This window comes from Pseudonaja textilis, chromosome 2 (assembly GCF_049901715.1).
Source record: "Pseudonaja textilis isolate UNSWEBS1 chromosome 2, rPseTex1.2, whole genome shotgun sequence".
Taxonomy (NCBI): domain Eukaryota; kingdom Metazoa; phylum Chordata; class Lepidosauria; order Squamata; family Elapidae; genus Pseudonaja; species Pseudonaja textilis.
Window position 1 is genome coordinate 178,805,183 of NC_141991.1, and position 22,372 is coordinate 178,827,554.

A 22,372-nucleotide genomic window follows, 5' to 3' on the forward strand; every position below is an offset into this window, starting at 1 on the left:
TTTTTGAAAGTTACGTGATCCCGGGTTACATTTCTTTGTACAGACACAAATTCAATTTCATGCTCATTTTTATGTTCTATTCCATATCTTATTACTGTTTTACATTTTCTACATAGCTTCTCCCCTCTTTTAATTTTCTCAGTTTTATTTTAATTATCTCATCTCAATTCAAGTCATTATATTTATGCTTTTTGTCTGTCCTGTTTCAATTTCGCATTATCTTTTTTCATTAAACAAAGTTTCTCCTGTAGTTGCTGATTGGAGTATGACACCTTTATATCTTTTAATTTTATCCATTTAACTCTTATTTAAGCTTCAATATATACCTTAAAGTTATAACATTCAATATAATACATAACTTCCATTTTGGTAAATTCTTAAAATACACACTATATTCTTAAAAAAAAAATTATAAATATATGTAGTTAAAACAACACATTCTATTCCAATTCAATTCTATCATTAATGTTAATATTCATTAAAATCTTAACTGCTTTAACATTACTTTTCAATTAAATATCATACTTCTATGGGAACAGTTATAAGCTTTCCATAATTAATTCCCCCTCCTCTTCACTTATATTTTATAAAACATTAACTAATTAAAATGTTTCCGTCCCTTCCTAATTCAATTCTCTCATTTATTTTATTTCATTTGTTTTGTTAACAAACATTTCACTAGAATACAATAACTATTTTATCCCTCATTTTAATCATACATTGTTTCCAATTTTCTAAAAAATATTTCTATTACTAATGTAACAATACAATCTTATGTACCTTTACAGAATCCCTTTTTCAGTTAAATTTTCACCCATTATCTCTACATAGGCCCTGTTTCTCTATATCTTGCTCAGGTCCTTTGTAACTTCGTTTCCTTTCCTTCTTCCCTCTCTTCTCTCTCCCCTTTTTACCCCCTTGTCTCTCTGCCTCTATTTCTCTCTTCTGTATTCTTCTTCTGTTGCTTTCCAATATTATACTTATTTTTTGAACTATTTTTCTTTTCTTTGGTTGTTTTTTTTAAGTCTTAAATTCTCCATTCTCTTTCCCCCCTTTTCTTTTTCTTCCTCACATAGAATTACTTGTTCATTAAAGATGGCTTCTTCTTTGTCCTAGTCTTCTTGTTTTGCAGGTGTTCCTTGTTGTTGCTCATAGTTCCAAATCTCCATTTCTAAGAATTGAAAAACGAAGCCAAAAGAACCTCTCTCTTCTTGTGCATCTTCTTTGTACTTTTTAAGTTCCATTTTCAATTCATCCAGAAGTAGTGCCATTGTATAAATTTTTAAACAACCACCCGATTGATTTTAGTCATTCAAATGCAATAACCAAGAATCCAAAGATCACCAAATAAACCAAATGCACGCAAACTGTTTCTTTTTGCTTTTTTTCACTTTCTCTTCCTGGGGTTCTACTATTTAATTGCCAAGTTTCAGTTAAAATGTATCTTTTAGAAATCTTATTGAAGTTTTACTGTAAATTCCTTTTAATTCTAGACAGTCTCCTCCCTTTTTTCCAGATCCTGCCCTTTTATTCTTTTTCTCTCCTTTCCTGCTTTTAAAATTTTTTTAGCGTCCAGAAATCTTTATTATCCCTTTGACATTTTATTTTATTTTCAGCTTAATTGCCTGTTGATGTCAAAGCAGATTTTTTTTTTCTGATTTCTTATTTAAGTCTCTTAGTTGTCAATATAGGGAAAGGGATAGAAGAAGAAAAAATCCAAACCTTTCCCTTTTCACTTTTCTTCGCTGCTTCAGAATCTTCTTTGAGAACAATGTTATTTTTTTTTTAGTTTAAATTCCAGGGTACCTTAGTTGTTGCTTTTGCAATTTAACCCGGTCAGTCAGAACTTTCACTTGTTATCTTCCTCCTGCACATTCTTTTCCGGTTGAGTTCTTCTTTGAGGTGGCCATTTCTGACCACCGCTGCAAACGCCTTCGGGAAAGAGAGTAATGGCCAGCCCCCTCTTCACCACCTCTACGGGGTGGCTTAGCCCTGAAACCAGCCAGCCCGGGGCGCTCCAGCAGCCAGCCCAGACCGAAACTGCACACGATTGCAGATTTCTGTCTGTCACCGAAGACGCTCAAACCAGAAGCCGAGGCTATGGCTTTGACACAGAGTACTTCTGCACCAACATTTTGTTTGGTTAACTTCAGTTATGGTTGTAAAGGAATAGTGGAACTTGAGGTCTGGCATTTCTCCATTTGTGAAAACCATCACTTCACCTCACCACATGGATTATTTTCTCACCCTGTAGATATTAATATGGTGTGTAGTAATGTTTAAGTGGGTGAAGCTTTCTCAGTCCTTGGTACAAATTAGAAGATTACATTCTGTTTGATTTTGATTTGGGGAGAGAAATACCCTTTAGATTCCTAGTGGAAATCTAATGATGGGAGATAATAACCCAGTTGGTTCTTCTGGATCTTTTAGCAGTGTTCCTTACCATCAAAGGTATTTTTTTGGATTACCTAGCCAGGTTTGGTTTAGGAAGAACAATATTCTACTGGGTTCAATCTTTTCTAGCAGAACAATGTCTATGATAGATCTTGAGGAACTGATACTCTAGGCGTTGGCTATTTGTCTCCCATGATAGAAAATCATTAATGGGTCATCTGGAGGACAAAGCTGGAGCCTTAGCAATGTAACAATAAAATTCTGTTTCTAATCCATCTGTAAAATCCAGAGGAACACTGGAAATCTGGAATAGGAACAGTATATAACAAGTTGAACCTTCATTTTAAATATTTGGACTTTCAGAAACACAAAAAATATCTCTCCAAAAATTCCCTAGTCAATTCAGCAGCTGTAATATAAGAAGACTCACACTACGATGGATTGGTACCTGGGTCACAGAATTAGGAATAAATAGATAATTTTTACATCAGAGAGGCGTTCAAAAACAGGGATCCAAATTAAAATAGTTTTACATTTTCTTATATTGTTCTGGTGAACAGTTTGATGGCCTGTTTTGCTGAGGTTACATTCACTGTAAGCAAATACAACATGATTCAGTTAATGTACATTCTACGTAAGGTTGGATCTTCCTCTGTAAAATTTCCACCCATTTATTTTTAACCTACCCTTTGGAGTTATAATCCATGAATCCCCAAACTCTTCCCTGTGACAGTCCTTCAGGTATTTGAAGTTGACTATCACGTCTTCCTTTAGCCCTTTCTTCCTTAGGTGAAATGTGCCCAGTTGTTCTGACCCAAACTCTTGTCCAATAAAACAAACACAAACCAAAAGGAACAGAAATCTTTTAATGATTCTTACGAATCCCCGGTTAAAAGGCTGCTGCAAACTGATTAACTCTGATAAGCATGAGCCTTGACAAAACTGTGCGAGGCTGCCAAAAATAACAGATAAGTTTACCTAGAAATATTTTACAACACAAGAGTCTTCATACCAACTAAGATATTGCAATGTCCACAAGGCTCGAGTTTCAGAACCTCTTTGCTTTCTGCAAAGAACATCTGATTCACAGCTGGCTTTTATCTTCTTGAAGGAGGGTCCATTACCTTGCAACCTTACTCCCGAGTCGCCCATGCTGCAGCAGCTGCTCTTTCCTACAAGCAGCCCTGCGCTCATGCGCACTTGGCACAAGCTCCTCGGGAACCTCCTCATCGCTGCTGCCAACCCCAACAATCTCTGAAAGCAGCAGTCCACTCTCTAATGGTCCTGGCCCCTCATCTGAGTCCTCGCTCTCCTCAGCCATCCGCACCTGCTGCTGCTGATACATAATGTGGGTTCCAGACTGATGAGCTGTATTCGAGTATTGGTCTAGCAAATGTTTTGTATGCTGTAGTTATTATTGTAATATTACCAGAGAAAAAGCTACGTAAGATTAGGTTAACAACTTGTTATAACTTGGTTGTAGCAGCCTTAATAAAACAAAAAGGAAAGGAATCAGATATTTTTTATTTACCCACACTTATCGGCAATCAGTGCTTGGAAATTTTGAATGCCTTCATCACTGTATTTCCTGCTTAGTTTGCTTAGGGACAAATATTAAAAATGTTCTGTTTAAGTTATTTTTCGCACTAAAGGAATCAAAAATATCTTTGCAAAACTTTGGTGTCCTAGTTAAAGGAAGTTAAAGATTAATGAGGCGGGAAAGAAATCTCTAGAAGCATGGTGTTTAAATTGGATGTACAAATATATAAGTCTCCCCCCTTTTTTTTTTTTTTTTTACAAATCCATGTATTTTAGAAAGATTGGCTGGAGAAAACAATTTGGGGATTGGATTTGTCAGTCATCCTTCTGTTTAGATACAGAGAGGTCTCATTCAGTAATAAAACATATCTGTTCAAAGCTGTCTCTTCTGCGGCACAGCTTCCTTGCTCTTTCTAAATGTAGAGTAGGACTTTTAGCAAAACAAATTTGAGAAGTTCTCATTAGGACAAAACACATGTTCACAAATGACAACAACTTGATACTTTCGAAAAGCCAACTTGCTTCCTAGGCTGCATAAAGAGAGGGATAGAATCAAGATTACATGAAGTGTTAATACCACTTTATAATGCCTTAGTAAGGCCACACTTGGAATATTGCATCCAGTTTTGGTTGACACGATGTAAAAAAAAGATGTTGAGACTCTAGAAAGAGTGCAGAGAATAGCAACTAAAATGATTAGGGGACTGGAGGCTAAAATATATGAAGGATGGTTGCTGGAATTGGGTATGTCCAGTTTGATGAAAAGAATATTAGGGCCGACATAATAGCAGTGTTCCAATATCTCTGGGGCTGCTACAAAGAAGAGGGGGTCAAGCAGGGCTGGGATTCTACCTGGTCAGTCTGGTTCTATAGAACCGGTGGTTGTGATTCTGCCCAGTTCAGAGAATTGGCAAATTGCTGCCCCCCGCCTCTTGCCCCGCCTACTCATTCCTTACCTGGCATGCGCACCATCCAACTTGCCTGCTAAGTTGCTATTTTTCCTTTTTTTCCCCCTGACCATCAGTTGTTCTGCTGTGCCGGGAGATTTAGATTAGCTAGAAAGCAGAAAATTGTTGGATCTAAAAGCAGAGCTGAACCTTACTTAGGACTGAAGCTTCTATGTTTCAGTGCAGACTCAGGTAGCAGATGGGAGATAGATAGATCTCTAAGTGAATCTGTGATTCTGTGAGCAACTCAATCTGCCTGCCTGCTTTGCCTGATTTTGGGTAAAAGTTGCTCTTTTTTTAAATAAAAAATTCAATATTTTTTTATATTTACAATATTTACATATAAGCCATGCCCAGCCAGTCAGGTGACCACCAAGCCACATCCATTCAGCAAGCCATGCCCACCTAGTCACATGACTATCAAGCCACACCCACAAATTAGGCCATGCCTACAGAACCGGTTGTTAAGAAAATTGAATCCCACCCCTGGAGTCAAGCTATTCTCCAGTTAGAACCATTAATCAGTTGAACAACTTGCCTCCAGAAGTTGTGAATGCTCCAACACTGGAAGTTTTTAAGAAGAGATTGGACAACCATTTGTCTGAAATGCAAAACTTAGTCACCAAACCGGTAGTAACACTGGCTGAATCCCACCCCTGCTTACAATGGAATTCCAGTTCCAATGGTGGTATTTTAGATTATTTTTAGGAAAGAGGAAGAGAAGATAGGACTTGTTCCAAATTGATATAGATTTTTTATGAATCAAAAGAATCAGTCTTATGTAGTTCTAGATTTAGGAGGTACACTCAGCTTGAGTGTATCCATTATTTTAATGCAAGGGTCTTCAAACTTGGCAAGTTTAAGACTTGTGGACTTCAACTCCCAGAATTTCTGAGCTAGTGTGACTGTAAGAGGAATTCTAGGAGTTGAAGTTCACAAATCTTAAAGCTGTCAAGTTTGAAGACCCTTGTTTTAATGCATTTCAGAGATTCTCAAAGCCTTTAACTCTTATTTTGCAAAGAGCACCATCTCCATTTTAGATTGAAGAGAAAAATTTCCTTCGTTTGCACTTACTTTTTAAATCCAGCCCTTTTTTCTAAAAGTTTCAAACCCTCTCTGTTTCCTCTGGTGCTATAATATATTGGCAGCACTTAAATTAGGTGGGAGATAATAACTTTCACTGCCTGCTTTGAAACAGCAGACTCTTCTAATCAGAAACAGGAATTGCACCCCCCATATATCTTCAAGATTAATCAAATCCAATATTATGTTTAATTTGATCACAGGCATTGCTACATCGTGATTATGTGCAACAGAAAGATAAGGGTGTTTATTCAGCTGTGCCTTTACTATTTCTTGTTCTATCGGCAGGCACTATTGAGGGGGTGATGTATGTATTGTGGATTATTTATTTATGGGCATAGAAATATTCCTTTCAGATTCCTTTGACTTTGGGTATGTTTCCTCTGGTTTGAGCTGGGAGACTTGTCCCAGTAAGCATTTTCAATTTGTCTTCTGTCTACAACAGAGAATATAAATATCCTCCTATAGAGAGGATACATAGATGATATTTTTGAAAAAAATATATAATTAAGTGACTTGTGTTGTTTATGAGCGTGTGCTCATAAGCTGTAAGTCTCTGTGAATTTTACTTTCAGACACGGTTATTGTGTGTTAGGTATGCATGCACTTTAATCTAGTTGAGGAGTCTCCAACCTTGGCAACTTTAAGACTTGTGGACTTCAACTCTCAGAATTCCTCAGCCAGCAAAACTGGGAGTTGAAGTCCACAAATCTTAAAGTTGCCAAGGTTGGAGACCCCTGATCTAATTGATTGATTCAAGTCTTGCTTTCTGGTACAATACAGGTATTCCTTGACTTACAACTATTCATTTAGTGACTGTTTAAAGTTACAATGGCACTGAAAAAAGTGACTTATGATTGCTTTTCACACATGATCATTGTAGCATCCCTGTGGTCTTGTGTTCAAAATCTTGTGTTTGACATGGTTTGTATTTTTTCCATTTGTAAATCTTCGCAGCTGGTTTCTGACAAGTAAACTCAATAGGAGAAGCCAGATTCATTTAACAACAATCTTGTTTAGGATTGAAAAATTTGGGCTCTATTGAGATTTTAAATTGAGGACTACCAGCATTCAGATAGTTGAGAAACGTACTCATCAGGAAGAACATATTCTCAATCTGGATTTTTTTCCCCTTTACTTTAGAAGGGGTGATTAATATTCATCAGTCCAAAAGTGTTTCTTTACCACAGATAGCTTGATAATTGGAAAAGTTGTGCTGATGTAACAAATTGGCCTCTTCAGAGATGGAGGCCAGATTTGGTTGGTCTGATTTTACAGAATATTTTATTTGATCATAAAGTATGCCTTAGTTTTGACAGCATTCACAAAGTCAGTGAAAATCTTCAGGATTGTTCATTGAATTATAGGGCTTTAGCTGACACTCATTTGTGTCTTCTAAACTACATTGTGAGTAGAAATCCAATCAATTCAATTAACCTCTGAGATCAGATTAACTTAATCTGGTCTCAAACCTCTGATGCAGGAAATTCTATAGTGTAGTGTCCAGAGTATTGTTTTATAGTACCAGCATTTTTTGTTATTTGTTTTGTGAGGAAGTAGATATCCTTGAATCAGATCTTGCCAGGTCTAATCAGTCTCTTCAAATGGCAGACTTCTTTGACAGCTACCTCAGCTAAACAAGATTCTCACACAATCTTCTTTAATAAGATTTATTCAGATCTAAAGAACAGTGTTACAAGAATGCTAGCAATAGAACTATTTCTAATCTACAGCAGATTTACCCCATAATAGTTTAAAGTGGAGATATGTAAATAGCTATTCTGTGCATCAGTGACATCTTGGTGATTTTCACTGGTAATAGAAGAGTTTGTGGGTGGCTCTTTATAAAACTGGTTCTTGAAATTTGGTCTTTGAACCAACCACTACAACTTCCCAATAAACTTAAATGAAGCACTGGTAACTGGACCAGACCATTTTTAGCTGCTATAAGCCCAGTTTAGCAAAGGGGGAAAAGTCCCAATATGTCACGTGACACCACCATGATGACCTGAGTTTGACACCTGTGCTGTAGATTAAGATGCTGCCTCTGACATAACTTGTCTCCTGGTTGGTTCCCTGTTTTCCCACAATTTCTCATGGTTCTTTTGGAGCACTTGGGAAAGTTGAGTCTTTGAAGGAATTCTTGTTTTAGCTTTCCATGTATGATCAGAGAATAGTATTAGGAGATATACAGTTGTATGCTTGATCTTATGGGAATTGTTCCCATAAGGTTCTGCTTTGTCTTCATTGGGGACAGAGCTTAGGCAGTACAATAAGCTGCTACAGACAGGTCTTCCTCTCAAACTGCTGGCTACAAACTTAGCAGAAACTTCCCGGACACTTGACATAGCATACTACTATTGGTAGCATCTTCGCCTGCCTTTGCCACAATAGTCAATATACTTCTGTTTTAACTCTTTATGGTTTCTGATTTTTCTCCCATTCTTCCTCTATTATTCTGTAAACTCCAGGCAGTGTATTGTAACATCCACTTTCCAGTTTTTTGCCTTATCAACAAACATTAAGTCTTTGTTGTTGTTCTTGTTATTATTGTTGTTGTTGTTGTTGTTACATACACAATAACATGAAATCACAGTTGCTTCTTTTGTTGATGTGGCCTTCTTGCCATCTTCTTCCCAAGAATGTACAATGTCATAAGACAGGGGTGTCAAACTGGTGGTGCCATGGGCCGCAGGCCAAATACGTCGCACACAGGCCACACCTACCCCGGCTCCATGAAGGGAAAAACATTGTGGAATGTCATGTGAGAGCAATGTGACGCCGCAAGTTTGATACCCATGTCATAAGGTATTGATAGAGTAGATGTGTAGCTTTTACAATTGTCAGATGGAAGTTTTGTCAATGTGCAGATTTTCTAACAAGGCTTTTTGCGTAGCACCCAGTTTGACAATAACCATTGGGAACACCACTGCTGGTTTATGCTATAATCTTTCAAAGTTGATTTTCGAAGCTCAGTCCTTTGAGATCTCCAGTTCTTTGTCTTTTATTCTATTATCCCCAGATATTGCCACATCAATTATACTCCATTTTTCTTTTCAACCCTAATTAAAACTGGTATGTTCTGTGCCAAGACTTTATCAGTTTGTATTCAGAAATCATACAATATTTTAAGCTCCTCGTTTCTGACTACTTTTTCAACTATAAATTCTTACTAATTTTCATTAGTGGCACATGATAATGTTTGCATATGTTTCAGTTAATAATTTTGGTGACTGTGTATGTTGTTGTTTATGATCAGTTTGTATGGTCTAAGAATGTTAATATTATTAACATTAATATTTTTTACATTTATTTGTATATTTAATATAATAATATTATCTATGTAATGTAACATACATGTATAAATATATAATATTTTTATATTTATTTCCCTTTCCTTTTCCTTCTTTTTATATTTTTATTTGGCAATTCTTAAATTTGCTCCGTTTATCTGTTTCTTCCTTTTATTAATATATTTGTGTGTTTGTATAAACACTCTATAAACATATACTCAGACGTAATTTTTCTTTTATCTTTTCTTTTTTTTCCTCATTATTCTTTTTATATTTTCATAATTATCCTGCATCATTGCAAAACACTTTAATAAAAATATTAGTAAGTTATTAACAATTTAAATTACTAAAATAAAATACACATAGACCCATGCTTAGTAACAGTACAAGGGAGACATTAATAAGTAATGGGCTTATGATCAAAATCTTTTGGAATAGCCTCTTTATGAAAGGAGAGATCCCAGTGGCATCTTTTTCTGCTTATTCAGCAAGGCTATGAAAACTGAGATGTCCAGAAGGGCTTTTGAAGTTTAAAGTCATTGTTGGCCAGGATGCCTAGTAGTAAGTTTAATAATTTTAGTAATTTATGTTACTTATTAATGTAAAGATGGCACACTTCCGTTAAAGATGGTGTCACTGATGGTAGCCTCGGTGAAATGCTCTCTAGTAGTTCTGATGTTTTCTATTTTCTTCTGTTGGTTTCTTGTGATTTTTCAATTGTTGTTTCTAACTTATGATTAATGATTGTTGCAGTTGTTAAGTTAGTAATACAATTGTGGGGTGAATCTAGCTTCCCCATTGACTTTGCTTGTCAGAAGATCACAAAAGATGACCACATTGGGACATTGCAGCCTTCATAAATACTTAGAATAGAATAGAATAGAATAGAATAGAATAGAATAGAATAGAATAGAATAGAATAGAATAGAATAGAACAACAGAGTTGGAAGGGACCTTTGAGGTCTTCTAGTACAATCCCCTGCTCAGGCAGGAAACTCTATACCATTTCAGACAAATGGTTGTCCAATCTCTTCTTAAAACCTTCCAGTGTTGGAGAATTTACAACTTCTGGAGGCAAGTGGTTCCACTAGTTAATTGTTCTAGTCGTCGGGAAATTTCTCCTTAGTTCTAGATTGCTTCTCTCCTTGATCAGTTTCCACCCATAGCTTCTTGTCCTGCATTCAGGTGCTTTGGAGAATAGCTTGACTCCCTCTTCTTTGTGGCAGTCCCTGAGATATCAGAATATTACAATTGTGTCACTCCTAGTCCTTCTTTTCATTAAACTACCATAGACATACCCAATTCCTGCGACCATTCTTTATATGTTTTAGCCTCTAGTCCCCTAATCATCTTTGTTGCTCTTGTGATGACCCAGGGTGAGATACAAAATAAACACAGTCACAAAAAACAGGTGAAGCCCCTTTTATTCCTTCACTTTGCTTCCAAACTCCAAATATCCTTGACTGGAGACAAAAAAATCCCATACAAGCAGTTACGAGAAGGAGGAAATGCCGTTTAAATTACAAAGAGTAAAAAAACAATACAAACCAGGCAAGATAAGGGCTTGAAGACATCCACAGATATCAGAACAAAAACTGGGAAGAATGCCAAACTCAGAGAGGAACAATAAACTAGAGATATTTCCACACTTTGTTTCCAGCACTCACCTCGTACGCATGTACTTCCTCTTATCCAGTTGCCACAGCTGCAGCCCATGAAGAGGATCAAGGCCCTCTCCTCCCCAGTGGACCATGTTTCTCCCTTATCCTCTCCTCCCTGCGTGCCCTAGGATGGAGAAGAGATGAGCCTGGGTCTACCCAGATGGCCTCTGCCCTTCCCCAGCCTCCTCCAGTACCTCCGGTGCCATGCTTCCATTCCATCGGCTGTTCCTCCTCTCCCTCAGAGCCAGTTTCCACCAGGGGCATGACAGCTTTTCTCTGGACTCTTTCTAAAGTCTCAACATCTTTTAAAATCGTAGCGACCAAAACTGGATGCAGTATTCCAAGTGTGGCCTTACCGGGGCATAATAAAGTGGTATTAACACTTCATGTAATCTTGATTCTATCCCTCTCTTTATGCAGCCTAGAACTGTATTGGCTTTTTTGGCAGCTGTAGCACACTGTTGGCTCATATTTAAGTGATTGTCCAAGTGTCTAGATGTTGATCATGTGAACATTTTTTCAGTATCATTCTATCCTATCCTGTCTTGTCCTTCTTCTGTTCCCAAAATCTGGCATTTATAGGGATGCCCTGTGTATGAGTGTGTTACTTTCAATAACTTCTACTAAGGGGCAACTTTCTAATCAGGTTCTGAAATTCGAGTTTTAATGGAATGTATATCATCAAATATAAACTAGTCACGTTGACTGAATTTTCAGCAAAAGGGAAGCATCATAAAACTACATGAACATTATATTGTTGGTTTTACTTCACTAATAATAGTTAAATAAATTAATAGAACTTAGAGCAGCCCTCATATAGAACACATTGCAATGGTCCAAATGAAATGACTGGAGCTTATTAACAAATCAGTGGTCTTAGAAAATATTAATTTTAAAATGAGAACACCATAACAAATTATTATTTTTTAAAAGTTTGTTATCTACCTGATTGCTAGCTTCATTTTGGTGGCAAGATGAATAATGGGGAAAACACTCATGTGTATGTTATGGCAGGCCCCATTTTGTTTATTATTTGCAAGTTTGTTAATACAAAGTTTGGAAGAATAATGTGGTCTATAATGTTCAGAATTTATTGTTATATTAAAAACTATGGATTCAGTGAACCATGGGATACTGCAAAACTTATTAATCTTCAAAGAAGACCATTTTCCAGATTTATAGATTGGTTCCTTAGTGATGTAATAGAAATGCTGATCTAATTTATTCACTGTGATTAATATTTAATTCTGTGTTTAAACATTGTTTAAACTTGTATTTTAACAAGTTTTCCCTTTTTCTTTTTCCTCCTTCCTCCTTTTTTCTTCTTCAATCTGTTTTTAATTGTTCTTTTTATTTCTTCTTTTCTTTATTTTAAAGCAATAAACACAGGCACACTTTTTTCCCCTCAGCTTTATTCCCTAAGCCCATTTCACATACTATCTTCCTCATTGTCTTCTTCGGAAGCAGGTAGCAAACTATATAATTCTGATATAACATTTTAAGGTCCTGCTTAAGAAGCATTTATTACTTGCTCAGAAAGCCTAACATTTTAAGGATCTTGAATTTTTATGTGACGGTACTATAAAAGAGAATTCAGATATATCCAATCTAGCAAACTAAATTATATAGCAATTGGATTTTTGTTGTAGAAACCCCTTTTGGATTTAGGTATAAATTCTGCATGTAAAATCTTTTAAATTCCAAAGCCCTTTTTTAGTCTCAATTTTGAAATAAAATAGAAATGGGTTATTAATAGAATCAAAAGGGATTTGTCTAATTTAAGATTAAGGCACATATTTTTCATATTGAAAAAAAATGCCTTGAAATAATATTTTTATATCTATTTTGGCATATTTTCTTCTGAGAAAATGTTTAAAGATTTTTAATCTTCATATACAATTTCCATGAATGTACATTGTTAAAAGATTCTATGAAATATTCGTACTGTTTGATCAAACATTTTTAGGCATAGCATTGCCAGTGAGAATGAAATGAAATATATTTTATTTAAGACAAAACTTTCATGCCCTGCCACAATTTTTTTTTCTCCCTCCATCTAAGGGATTACATTCCCACATATAAACTACTGCAATACCTGGGACTACCCTTGTAAACTACTGGTCAAACATGTGGCAGCATGAGCATTTGATGAATACGGGTAGTCCTCAACTTACAACCACAATTGTGCCCAAAATTTCAGTTGCTAAGCAAAACAGTTGTTAAATGAATTCTGCCCCATTGTACCACTTTTCTTACCACAGTTAAGTGAATCGCTGCAGTTATTAAGTTGGGAGCGTGACTGTTAATCTGGCTTCCCCATTGACTCTGCTTGACAGAAGGTCACCAAAGGTGATCACATGACCATGGGATCCTGCAACCGTCATAAATACCAGCCAGTTGCCAAGCATGTGAATTTTGATCGCACGACCATAGGGATGTTGTAATAGTTGTTAAGTGTGAAAAAATGTCAAAAAAAATTTCAGTGCTGTTGTAACTTTGAATTGTCACTAACTGAACTGTTTATAAGTCAAGAACTACCAGTACTACTTGGTATATGTCAGTGGTGGCTAACCTTTTTCGGCTCCTGTGCTGATAATTGTGCATGTGCTCTTCCATGCATGCTTGCGTGCCAGCCCCCAGAAGGCAATGTGTGCTGGCCCCCACTCACCCCTGTGCATGCGCATGTGACCCCCGCAGGTGCTGCGCATCTCTGCGTATGCGCGTGTGTCTCCTGCGCACCCCCGTTCCCCTGCGCATGCGTGCCAGATACCCAACAATCAGCTGTCGGGAAGTGCCGGCGCATGTGTATACGCACTGGGGCTCTTCCGGGTGAGCTCTCACATGCTGGCAGAAGTGGCTCAGTGTGCCACTTCTGGCATAGGTTCACCAACATGGGTATATGCCAATTAGATTGCAATCCAAGATTCTGGTGGTCACATATTAAGCTCTACGTGGCACAGTGCCTGGTTGTTTTCAGGATCCATATTTCTGATTACAATTGTCCACCTGATAAGACTGAACAAAGCACTATATATTAAATAGTCCATTTTGTGGGATCTAGGAAATATGTCGTAGTGTTACCACCAACTCTCTGGAACAAAATTCCCCCAAGATCTGTACCAGCCTTGCCATTATTTAAAGGAGTTCTTTCTTCAGAGCTCAATAGGAGTCTACTACTGTGAGAATTATTGTTAATGACAACACCCCACCCCGGGTATGATTACACCAGGGTCTGTGGGGATTCTCAGTCATCCAGGTCATGGTTGTCCCAAAGGTGCTTTTTTAAGAGGCAACTTTTCTTGGAAGATGTTTTGCTTCTCATCCAAGAAGCTTCTTCAGTTCTGACGCTTCTTGGATGAGAAGCAAAATGTCTTCCAAGAAAAACCAGAAAGTCTAGTTGCCTCTTGAAAAAGTTCCTACACCTATATTGTTTTAAATTGCTAAGTGTGTGTGTGTGTGTGTGTGTGTGTGTGTGTGTGTGTGTGTCAGTGGGGGGATTCAAAAAATTTTACTACTGTTTCTGTGGGCATGGCTTGGTGGGCATGGCAGGGGGAAGGATACTGTAAGATCTCCAGTCAGAGGTGGTATTTGCCGGTTCTCCGATCTACTCAGAATTTCCACTACTGGTTCTCCAGAACTGGTCAGAACCTGTTGAATACCACCTCTGGTGTGTCTGTGTCTGTGTCTGTGTGTAAGTGTAACTAAGGTGCTTCCAGGAAGGCCTTTGCTACTACAGAAAAAAAAAACTTTGTAATTTATCTTATTTAGATATTAATCCATTATTTCTTCTTTGAGTTTTGTAGTTGCATATAATTGTTTTGCAATTAATTCAGTTCAATGAATGTTTGATGAGCAAAAGTATACAAATGTGTTTAATAACTAAAACCAATGGGCATTTGCTAAATAGCCAAAAACGCCAAAATCCATTCCATCAGTAAAACTGTTACTGTTGTTCAAGAGCCCATTATTCTTAAATGCTCCTTGAATTATAAAAGAATTATCTATTAGTGCCACTAATTAATGTTTCTGAGAAAATAAAAATAAAATCATCTGCAAACTCATTTGTGAACCAAATTGGAAATCATTCTATCACATTATGGCTGTAAGTCAGCCAAAGCAATCCCACTAAAAATAGAAACTCGTATAAAAACATCAAACCCTTCATTGTCCTAATAAATATCAAACATTTTACTAAAGATCAACTCACTACAGGCAGAAGGCAGACAGTTTAAATTTATTTGAGACAAAAGGGCTTGAATACTGAGACAGAAACAGCATCTGTAATCCATATACTTTTGACAGGGTCCCAGAGCAGGGAAATTCCCTTTCCTCATTCAGCTGTTTGCACAGATAGTTTTGTACTCGATCTGTGTTGGAAACCTTAGCTATGAAGCAAAATCTTTCAGCACTCGTTTGGTGAGACCAGTGGTGGGATTCAAATTTTTTTAATACCGGTTCTGTGGACGTGGCTTGGTGGGCATGGTGTGGCTTGGTGGGTGTGGCTTGGTGGGCGTGGCAGGGGAAGGTTACTGCAAAACCCTACTCCCTCCTCATCCCATTAACCTGCTTTCCAGCTCCATTCTCCTGTGCAGGGCAACAAAAGAAGACCCAGCTGATCAGCTGGGACTCAGGAGGCAGAGAATAGATGGGGGCGGGGCCAGTCAGAGGTGGTATTTGCCGGTTCTCCGAACTACTCAAAATTTCCGCTACCAGTTCTCCAGAACTGGTCAGAACCTGCTGAATACCACCTCTGGGTGAAACAAAGAAAAAGGTCAGGGATAAATTATTTGTTATTTGTTTATTTGTATCTCACATTTTTTTTTATTTTTGCAAATAAAAGTGGCAAGCATCCAACACACCTTCCTCCTCCTCTTTTCCCCATAACAACTCCGTGAAGTGAGTTGGGCTGAGAGAGAGAGTGAATAGGGCCCAAAGTCACCCAGCTAAGGGGTCTCTAACCTTGCCAACTTTAAGACTTGTGGACTTCAATTCCCAGAGTTCCTCACCCAGTTGAGGAACTCTGGGAATTGAAGTCCAAAAGTCTTAAAGTTGGCAAGGTGGGAGACCCCTGACCCAGCTGGCTTTCATGACTGAAGCAGGACTAGAATTCCCATTTCTTGTCTGGTGGCTTAACCACATTAGCTCATCATATCTCGGTTAGGTGCTAAAACCAGAGAACAGTGGACAGGCTCCTTGGATAATACCAGCCTTTCAGAGAGGCTGAACTCTTAACCCAGAGTTTCAAGTAATAGCATGCATGTAATGTAGTGTAATTGTGGGAAATTAAAATTGTGGTCCTTGGCAATCTGAAGTGCTTTGAATGCTATTGCCGGATCAACCATATTTTTTTTAAAAAAAGGCCTCCAGAGAAGGCTTTTGCAAGAGGCATATTTGTGTGGAGGGAGGTCACGCATGTCACGCATGGGCAACTCTGTCATGCAAATGTCACAGCTTCATGCAAGTGTGCAATGACAGCCTGAGCATGACACCATTGCATGCAAATTGCCATGTTGCTGTTTCAGTTTGTTAGGGGCGCTGCTGTCACTTCTTGAAAAGGCATTATGCTCTTCAAAACCAAAGACTCTCCTTGGCGTGAGAAGGAGGGAAAGTAAAAGCGAATGACGACTGAAATATGTGAAACAAGATCTGTATAATCTGATTTTTATGAGGCCAGTAAAAGGAAACAGCATAGCAGGAACACATGGAGATGGGGACATAGCTAATGCAAAGAGGATTTAATTGTGCATAGGTGAATTATTTCTTTCTGAACTGTACCTTAATCGTTAGCAAGAATTATGTAGCACCTGCTATTTTTCTAAACACACACATGTATTTCCCTTCCATACTTTTTATAGTGAAAGATATTCATAAGGCAATTATTAAGTGTTAAAACTAGCTACGCACCAGAGGTGGTATTCAGCAGGTTCTGACCAGTTCTAGAGAACTGGTAGCAGAAATTTTGAGTAGTTCGGAGAACCAGCAAATACCATCTCTGACTGGCCCTCACCCCCATCTATACTCTGCCTCCCGAGTCCCAGCTGATTGGCTGGGTCTTCTTTTGTTGCCCTGCGCAGGAGAATGGAGCTGGAAAGCAGGTTAGTGGGGTGGAGAGGGAATGGAGATTTTGCAGTATGCTTCCCCTGCTACGCCCACCAAGCCATGCACACTAAGCCACCCCCACAGAACCAGTAATTGAAAAATTGAATCCCACTACTGCTACGCACTATGTATCCTTCCCCAAGATTAATGCCATACATCCAATCATGCATTATGGTGTTTGGAATACCTGGCAGTATTTCTCTTGCCATACCTCTGCGTCTTGCAGTTGAAATCGGATGGTTAAAAAAACAGAAGATTTGTAGATTGGCAGATGGAGCTATGTATGGATCAAAGAGTCACATATTGCACACATTTCTGATTGGGGCATCTTCATTAAATGGGCCTTAATTGAGCAAAGAGGTGGGATGGACTTCTCAATGGGAAATGAGAGTTGAATGAAGTTGGTGAACTCCTCAAAAAAAAAAATAGATAGGTGAGAAATTTATTATCAAGCTCTTTAAAATGGGCATATTTGGGAAACCAGGACAATTGGATTGCTGGAAAGATTATGATTATACAACTATGAGGATAATTGTAACAAGTTCTTGAGAGCCTATCAGAGAAATTATGTTGATCAATTTATACCTAGCGTAATTTAACAGAGTTACTCTGAATCTCATTTCTCCCCTTCCCCGGACTAAGGAAATCTTTTCTGTAACAACCCAATTCTGTCCTGTAAAGCTCTTGTGTTGAATTTATGTTTTACCAACAAAGAAATAAAAGGAGACTAGCATAGACTATTTCAAGCTCTTTAGCTCTCATCAGCTAGCCATACCCTTCTGGGATTCAAACCCAGGCTACTTGCATATTAGGTAGATGTATTAATCTCTAAGCCACAGGCTCTCCTCCTTTTATCAGCTATACCAGGGGAAAGATTTTTTTGTCAGGACAACCTGGTCTACCCAATTATGGGACGGAGCATACTGCTTCCGTTTTTGCCTTTCAGCCCCAAACATAAATTCAGCACAAAAATAATTTGTTGTGAAAGTGACTGCCTGTGAAAGCTCCTGGATTGGGGCTTAAAGGCAAAAATGGAAGCAGTATGCTCTGTCTCATAATTGGATAGACCCAAAACCACTTAATGTAAAGCTCTCGCTTCCTCCTCCGTGTTCCACAGAATCTGTTGTCTGTCATATTTAAGTACAAAAGTCGGCGTGCTGAGCCATATTGTTCGTAGTAGGAGTGGCATGGCTTGCAAGGATTGAAAAGCCTGGAGCTATCCCCTTATACACCTGATTAATTAATGAGATCGCCAGGAGATTGCAGCCTTCGCTAATCTAGCCATCCTCCCCATAGCTAAATGTTTGCTTCTGATGAGATGAAAAATGCTTTCTATATTTACATTATGCGGAGTCCTTGTTTACTGGTGTTAAGTGGGTTGCTGGCGGGTGCACATTCAATATCCTGGGAATGCATCAGTATTCAGTCTAATAAGTACAATCCCTCCTCTTCTCTCAAGGTGAGTGTGCCTGCCAATGTGCGTGATGTGTCGAACTTATTGCTACAGCTGTGGATTCTGGAGATAATTGTTTTGACAGGCTCGCTGTTCATGGAAACCGTGGTAGAGCCCTCTGGTCTTCCCTTGTGTTTTCCTTGACGTTGCTCACTTGAGAAACACAACACATCCGTGTTTGCTAATGTCATCTTAACTTATTCTTCCCTTTGAAGAGTGAGCATATAGATAATGTTTCAGTCTTGGAGTGTTTGAAAAAGCAAATTAGTATAAGTTCAAGATGCATCTTTTCTGGCAGTGCTATTAAGGGCCTGAATGCTAGCTTCTACTTGACCCCAAGGTGTCTTGCATTATATCTTTTATTATTTGGAAAGGTACATAAAAGAGATCCCTTATGTAACAAGGTCAGGTTACACTTGTCAAATATCTTCAGGACCCTCCAGGAAGTAGCAGAATGTCTGTTTGGGCAAATGTAACTATCATTATTGAGAAGATGCTCTGCTTTTGGAAGTTTTTCAGGTATTCTTACCTATTTTGTCTAGTTGCTCTAACAGTATGTTATTCTTTTGTCTTTGATCAGGAGAGACCCTGAAGCAAACATTCACTGACACACAGAAGAAGGGATCTGAGCAGCATGACTGATTCATTTTATATTAGTAGGTAACTTTCTTCTCTTTTTCTGCTATTGATTTTATAAATGATCAAGCATAAAGCATTCAGAAATCTTCAGGTTGGTTTGGGACTAGATGTGACCAGTAATAGCTAAAACATTCTGAGGTGGCTCAGACTTATGACATAATCCCACAGACTCTTCCTGTAATTTTGAGGAAATCTCTTTTTCTCCTCACACGTTCCCGCCCATCCTAAAATATGGCAAGTGGAATAAGACTCTTATGGTCTTTCTTTCAATCCTTTTTCTATGTGGCACTTTAAATAATTTGAGCAGCAGCTTTAATTGAATCTATTATTATGATGTCACAAGCATCTGTTGCAAATTAACATTATATCAAAAGGATGACATGTGCAGTGATATGAAGCAAATATGTAATTAGCAGTTTTGTTTCTTATCTCCCTCCCTACTCCCTTCACCTTTATGAAATCTTTCTATTATGTTGATTGCGTTTTTACTGTACATTGTCTTGGGAGCTTTTTAAAAATAATTAGAATGTTTAAAATATGGCAACCACCATGCCTAATATAAGAACACTAGGAAGACAGGTAAGAAATGATTTGTGTGATCTCTGGTTTTATTTCATTCCTTTGGATCAACAACAACAATAGCACTGGATGTGGGGTCTCCAAAAAGAACCTACTGTCCCTGTCCTATTGTTTCTTTTTCTTTTTCTTATATGTATCCATTTCATGTATTCATAACTATGTTTATACTTATACCTGTTATCTTATAATCGCTTGACAAAATAAATAAATAAATAAATAAATAAATAAATAAATAAATAAAATAAACATCTGAAACCTTTGCCTGTTTCAGAAGTTAGTAAACATCTTTTGATGGCAGTATTAAAAAAATAGTGTGAAACAAATATGTACAGTAGTTTTAGTTTATTTTAGTGCATTATGGCAATCAGATTATCTATTATATTTTATAAATCTAAATGGAGATACCTTCTCTAAGTTAAAGTCTACCATGTTTCTCATATAATAAAGCCGTGTCTTTTTTTATTTTGAGCCTCGAAAAAATAGCTAGGCGGTCTTTTCGGGGGTGACTTAATTCCCCCCCTTGCATCTTCGGGCAGGCGGGCAGCGATGGCTTGGATGTTGACCTCGACATTGGTGGGGCACTTCATACTGGGGTCAATGCAGGCAGCACCATATCCGGGTGTGCAACAAAAGTACATCCTAACGGCAAGCCCCCCCACCATTCCCCCCATTCGCATGTTTTAATATAGGCCTTAATTTGGGGAAAGGGGCTTAATTTCATTTCATGCCTATAAAACATGCTGGGACTTCCTATTGGGGGAGGCCATATTGTTGGAGAAACAGGGTATCTATTTGCCAATGAATATTATTTTGGTAACTGCTTGCAGTATAATATGGAAATGCAGAGAGAGAAATAGACCAAGTGAGTTATCGGTTTAGAAGTGTGAATCTCACACTCAAACTGATTCATAATTCATACACTGTCACATTTTTTTTCTGTTTCTGAAAAAAAGTTTTTGCTAAGGATTTTGTTGTGAATGTATTGGATAGAAAGATGCATTGTATTTGATACTTTTATTTTTTTTTTTCAAAATTATCCATGTTGCCTGCATTAATTTTTTGTTAATTAAAATATTTTATTGGCAAACTGAGTTTCTATATAGAAGAAGAGCAGAATTCAGATCTACCAAACAAATAAGCTAAAATCTACAGGCAAAACAAATACTTTCATACCACTCACCGATTTATGGTTAATGCCTCAAAGCACATTTCTGTTTCTGCACAACAGCATTGTTCTGTTTCAAAATGAACACAAGTTTTTGCCACATCTGGTGCACACCTCTGTATGTGTCTACCTCCCCTTCCATTTTTCATATAGTCATTCTGATATAACACAGAGAACTAGATATGATTCAGCTGAAGGGAAAAATATAAGTATCTTCACTGAATTTCTTTCAGCAAATTTACATTCTTGAAGGTTTTTGGAATATCATTAAAAAAAACACTTCCGGTTGAAATATGATAGTGTTTTGGAAAGTTTTCTTCTAGAACTACCCAGGGGAGAAGGAAGAAAAAGAGAAGGAAATTGTTACTGATGCAGAGCTAAGAGGCTATAGTATCATTTAATGAATTTGATTTCTGTATTTCTGGAAGTCTGAAGCAGGCTTTGGAGCCCCGGAATAATATTCATGCATAGTTGGTGTTCCTTAAGGAATAAACAGGATTCATGGGACGTCAATGATGTTTGCAAAGAGAAATTTCATCTAGTGTATGGATTAAACCTTCATTTTATCTATCTGGATGGTGATAATTGTGCAGAAAGGTTAAAAGTTGTAATATATTCCAGAAAGGCAGATATAATTGGAAATTTGGCCTGCAAGGTATTAAATAAATGAAAAAGGTTACATGTTCTATATATCATTCATATATATATATATACATATATACAGAGAGAGAGAGAGGGAGGGAGAGGGAGAGAGAGAGAGAGAGAGAGAGATGCTTGAAATTATGATAGACACCCCAAAATGATGATTTATGATGGGGTGTTTTGGGTTTTTTTGCTGGTTTCCAGACTTTTCAGCTAGACTTTTCTAGCAAAGCAAAATAACCCTCCCATAGGAATGAATGGATTCACTTTATGATCATGGGGTTTGCTTTTTAACCACAATGTTCACTTTACGATCATTACAACAACAACAAAAGTCATAAAATCGGTTCCATAATGCCTATGTTTCAACTTACAACCATCATGACCTACAATAGAAATTCTGGGCTGTGTTTTGTCACAAGTTGAGGGCTACCTATACATAACTGAAGATCTTACCGACAAGAATGAATATTGGAATATTGATGCAGATACAGAAATATTATATATCAGGGCTGTTTATCCGATATATTCAACTTTAATTGTACTCATTGATCAAATATAGGAAATGCCATATTTTTGTTTTTTTACTTGTCATTCCGCCACAATGTGAAAAAGAATTCACTCCAGCAATGTTAAGTGGCCTTAGTCAAATATCTTACTTCACCTCTGATTTTACGCACAGCAAGCATCTTTGTTCAACTTGAAATTTAATTTAATTTTAACCAGACCTTTTGCATCTATTTATTTTAAGAGAGAATAACAAAATTGGATCAAGACTTCACTTTAGACCAAATAGAAGGACAATTCTATGTCAAATATATACATTAATATTTCACGTCCTCTACATTTTTATGGCTCTTTCCCCTATTCTGGATAAG

General features: G+C 37.5%; 1 protein-coding gene across 1 annotated transcript in view; it reads left to right on the top strand.

Moving 5' to 3' along the window:
- Window positions 1-22,372, top strand: part of LINGO2 (leucine rich repeat and Ig domain containing 2) — a 726,658-nt gene that overhangs the window by 383,003 nt on the left and 321,283 nt on the right. The window contains exon 4 of the mRNA XM_087926538.1: window positions 19,050-19,125. The gene's annotated coding sequence lies outside the window, so the exon portion shown is untranslated. The remainder of the gene's footprint in view (window positions 1-19,049; window positions 19,126-22,372) is intronic.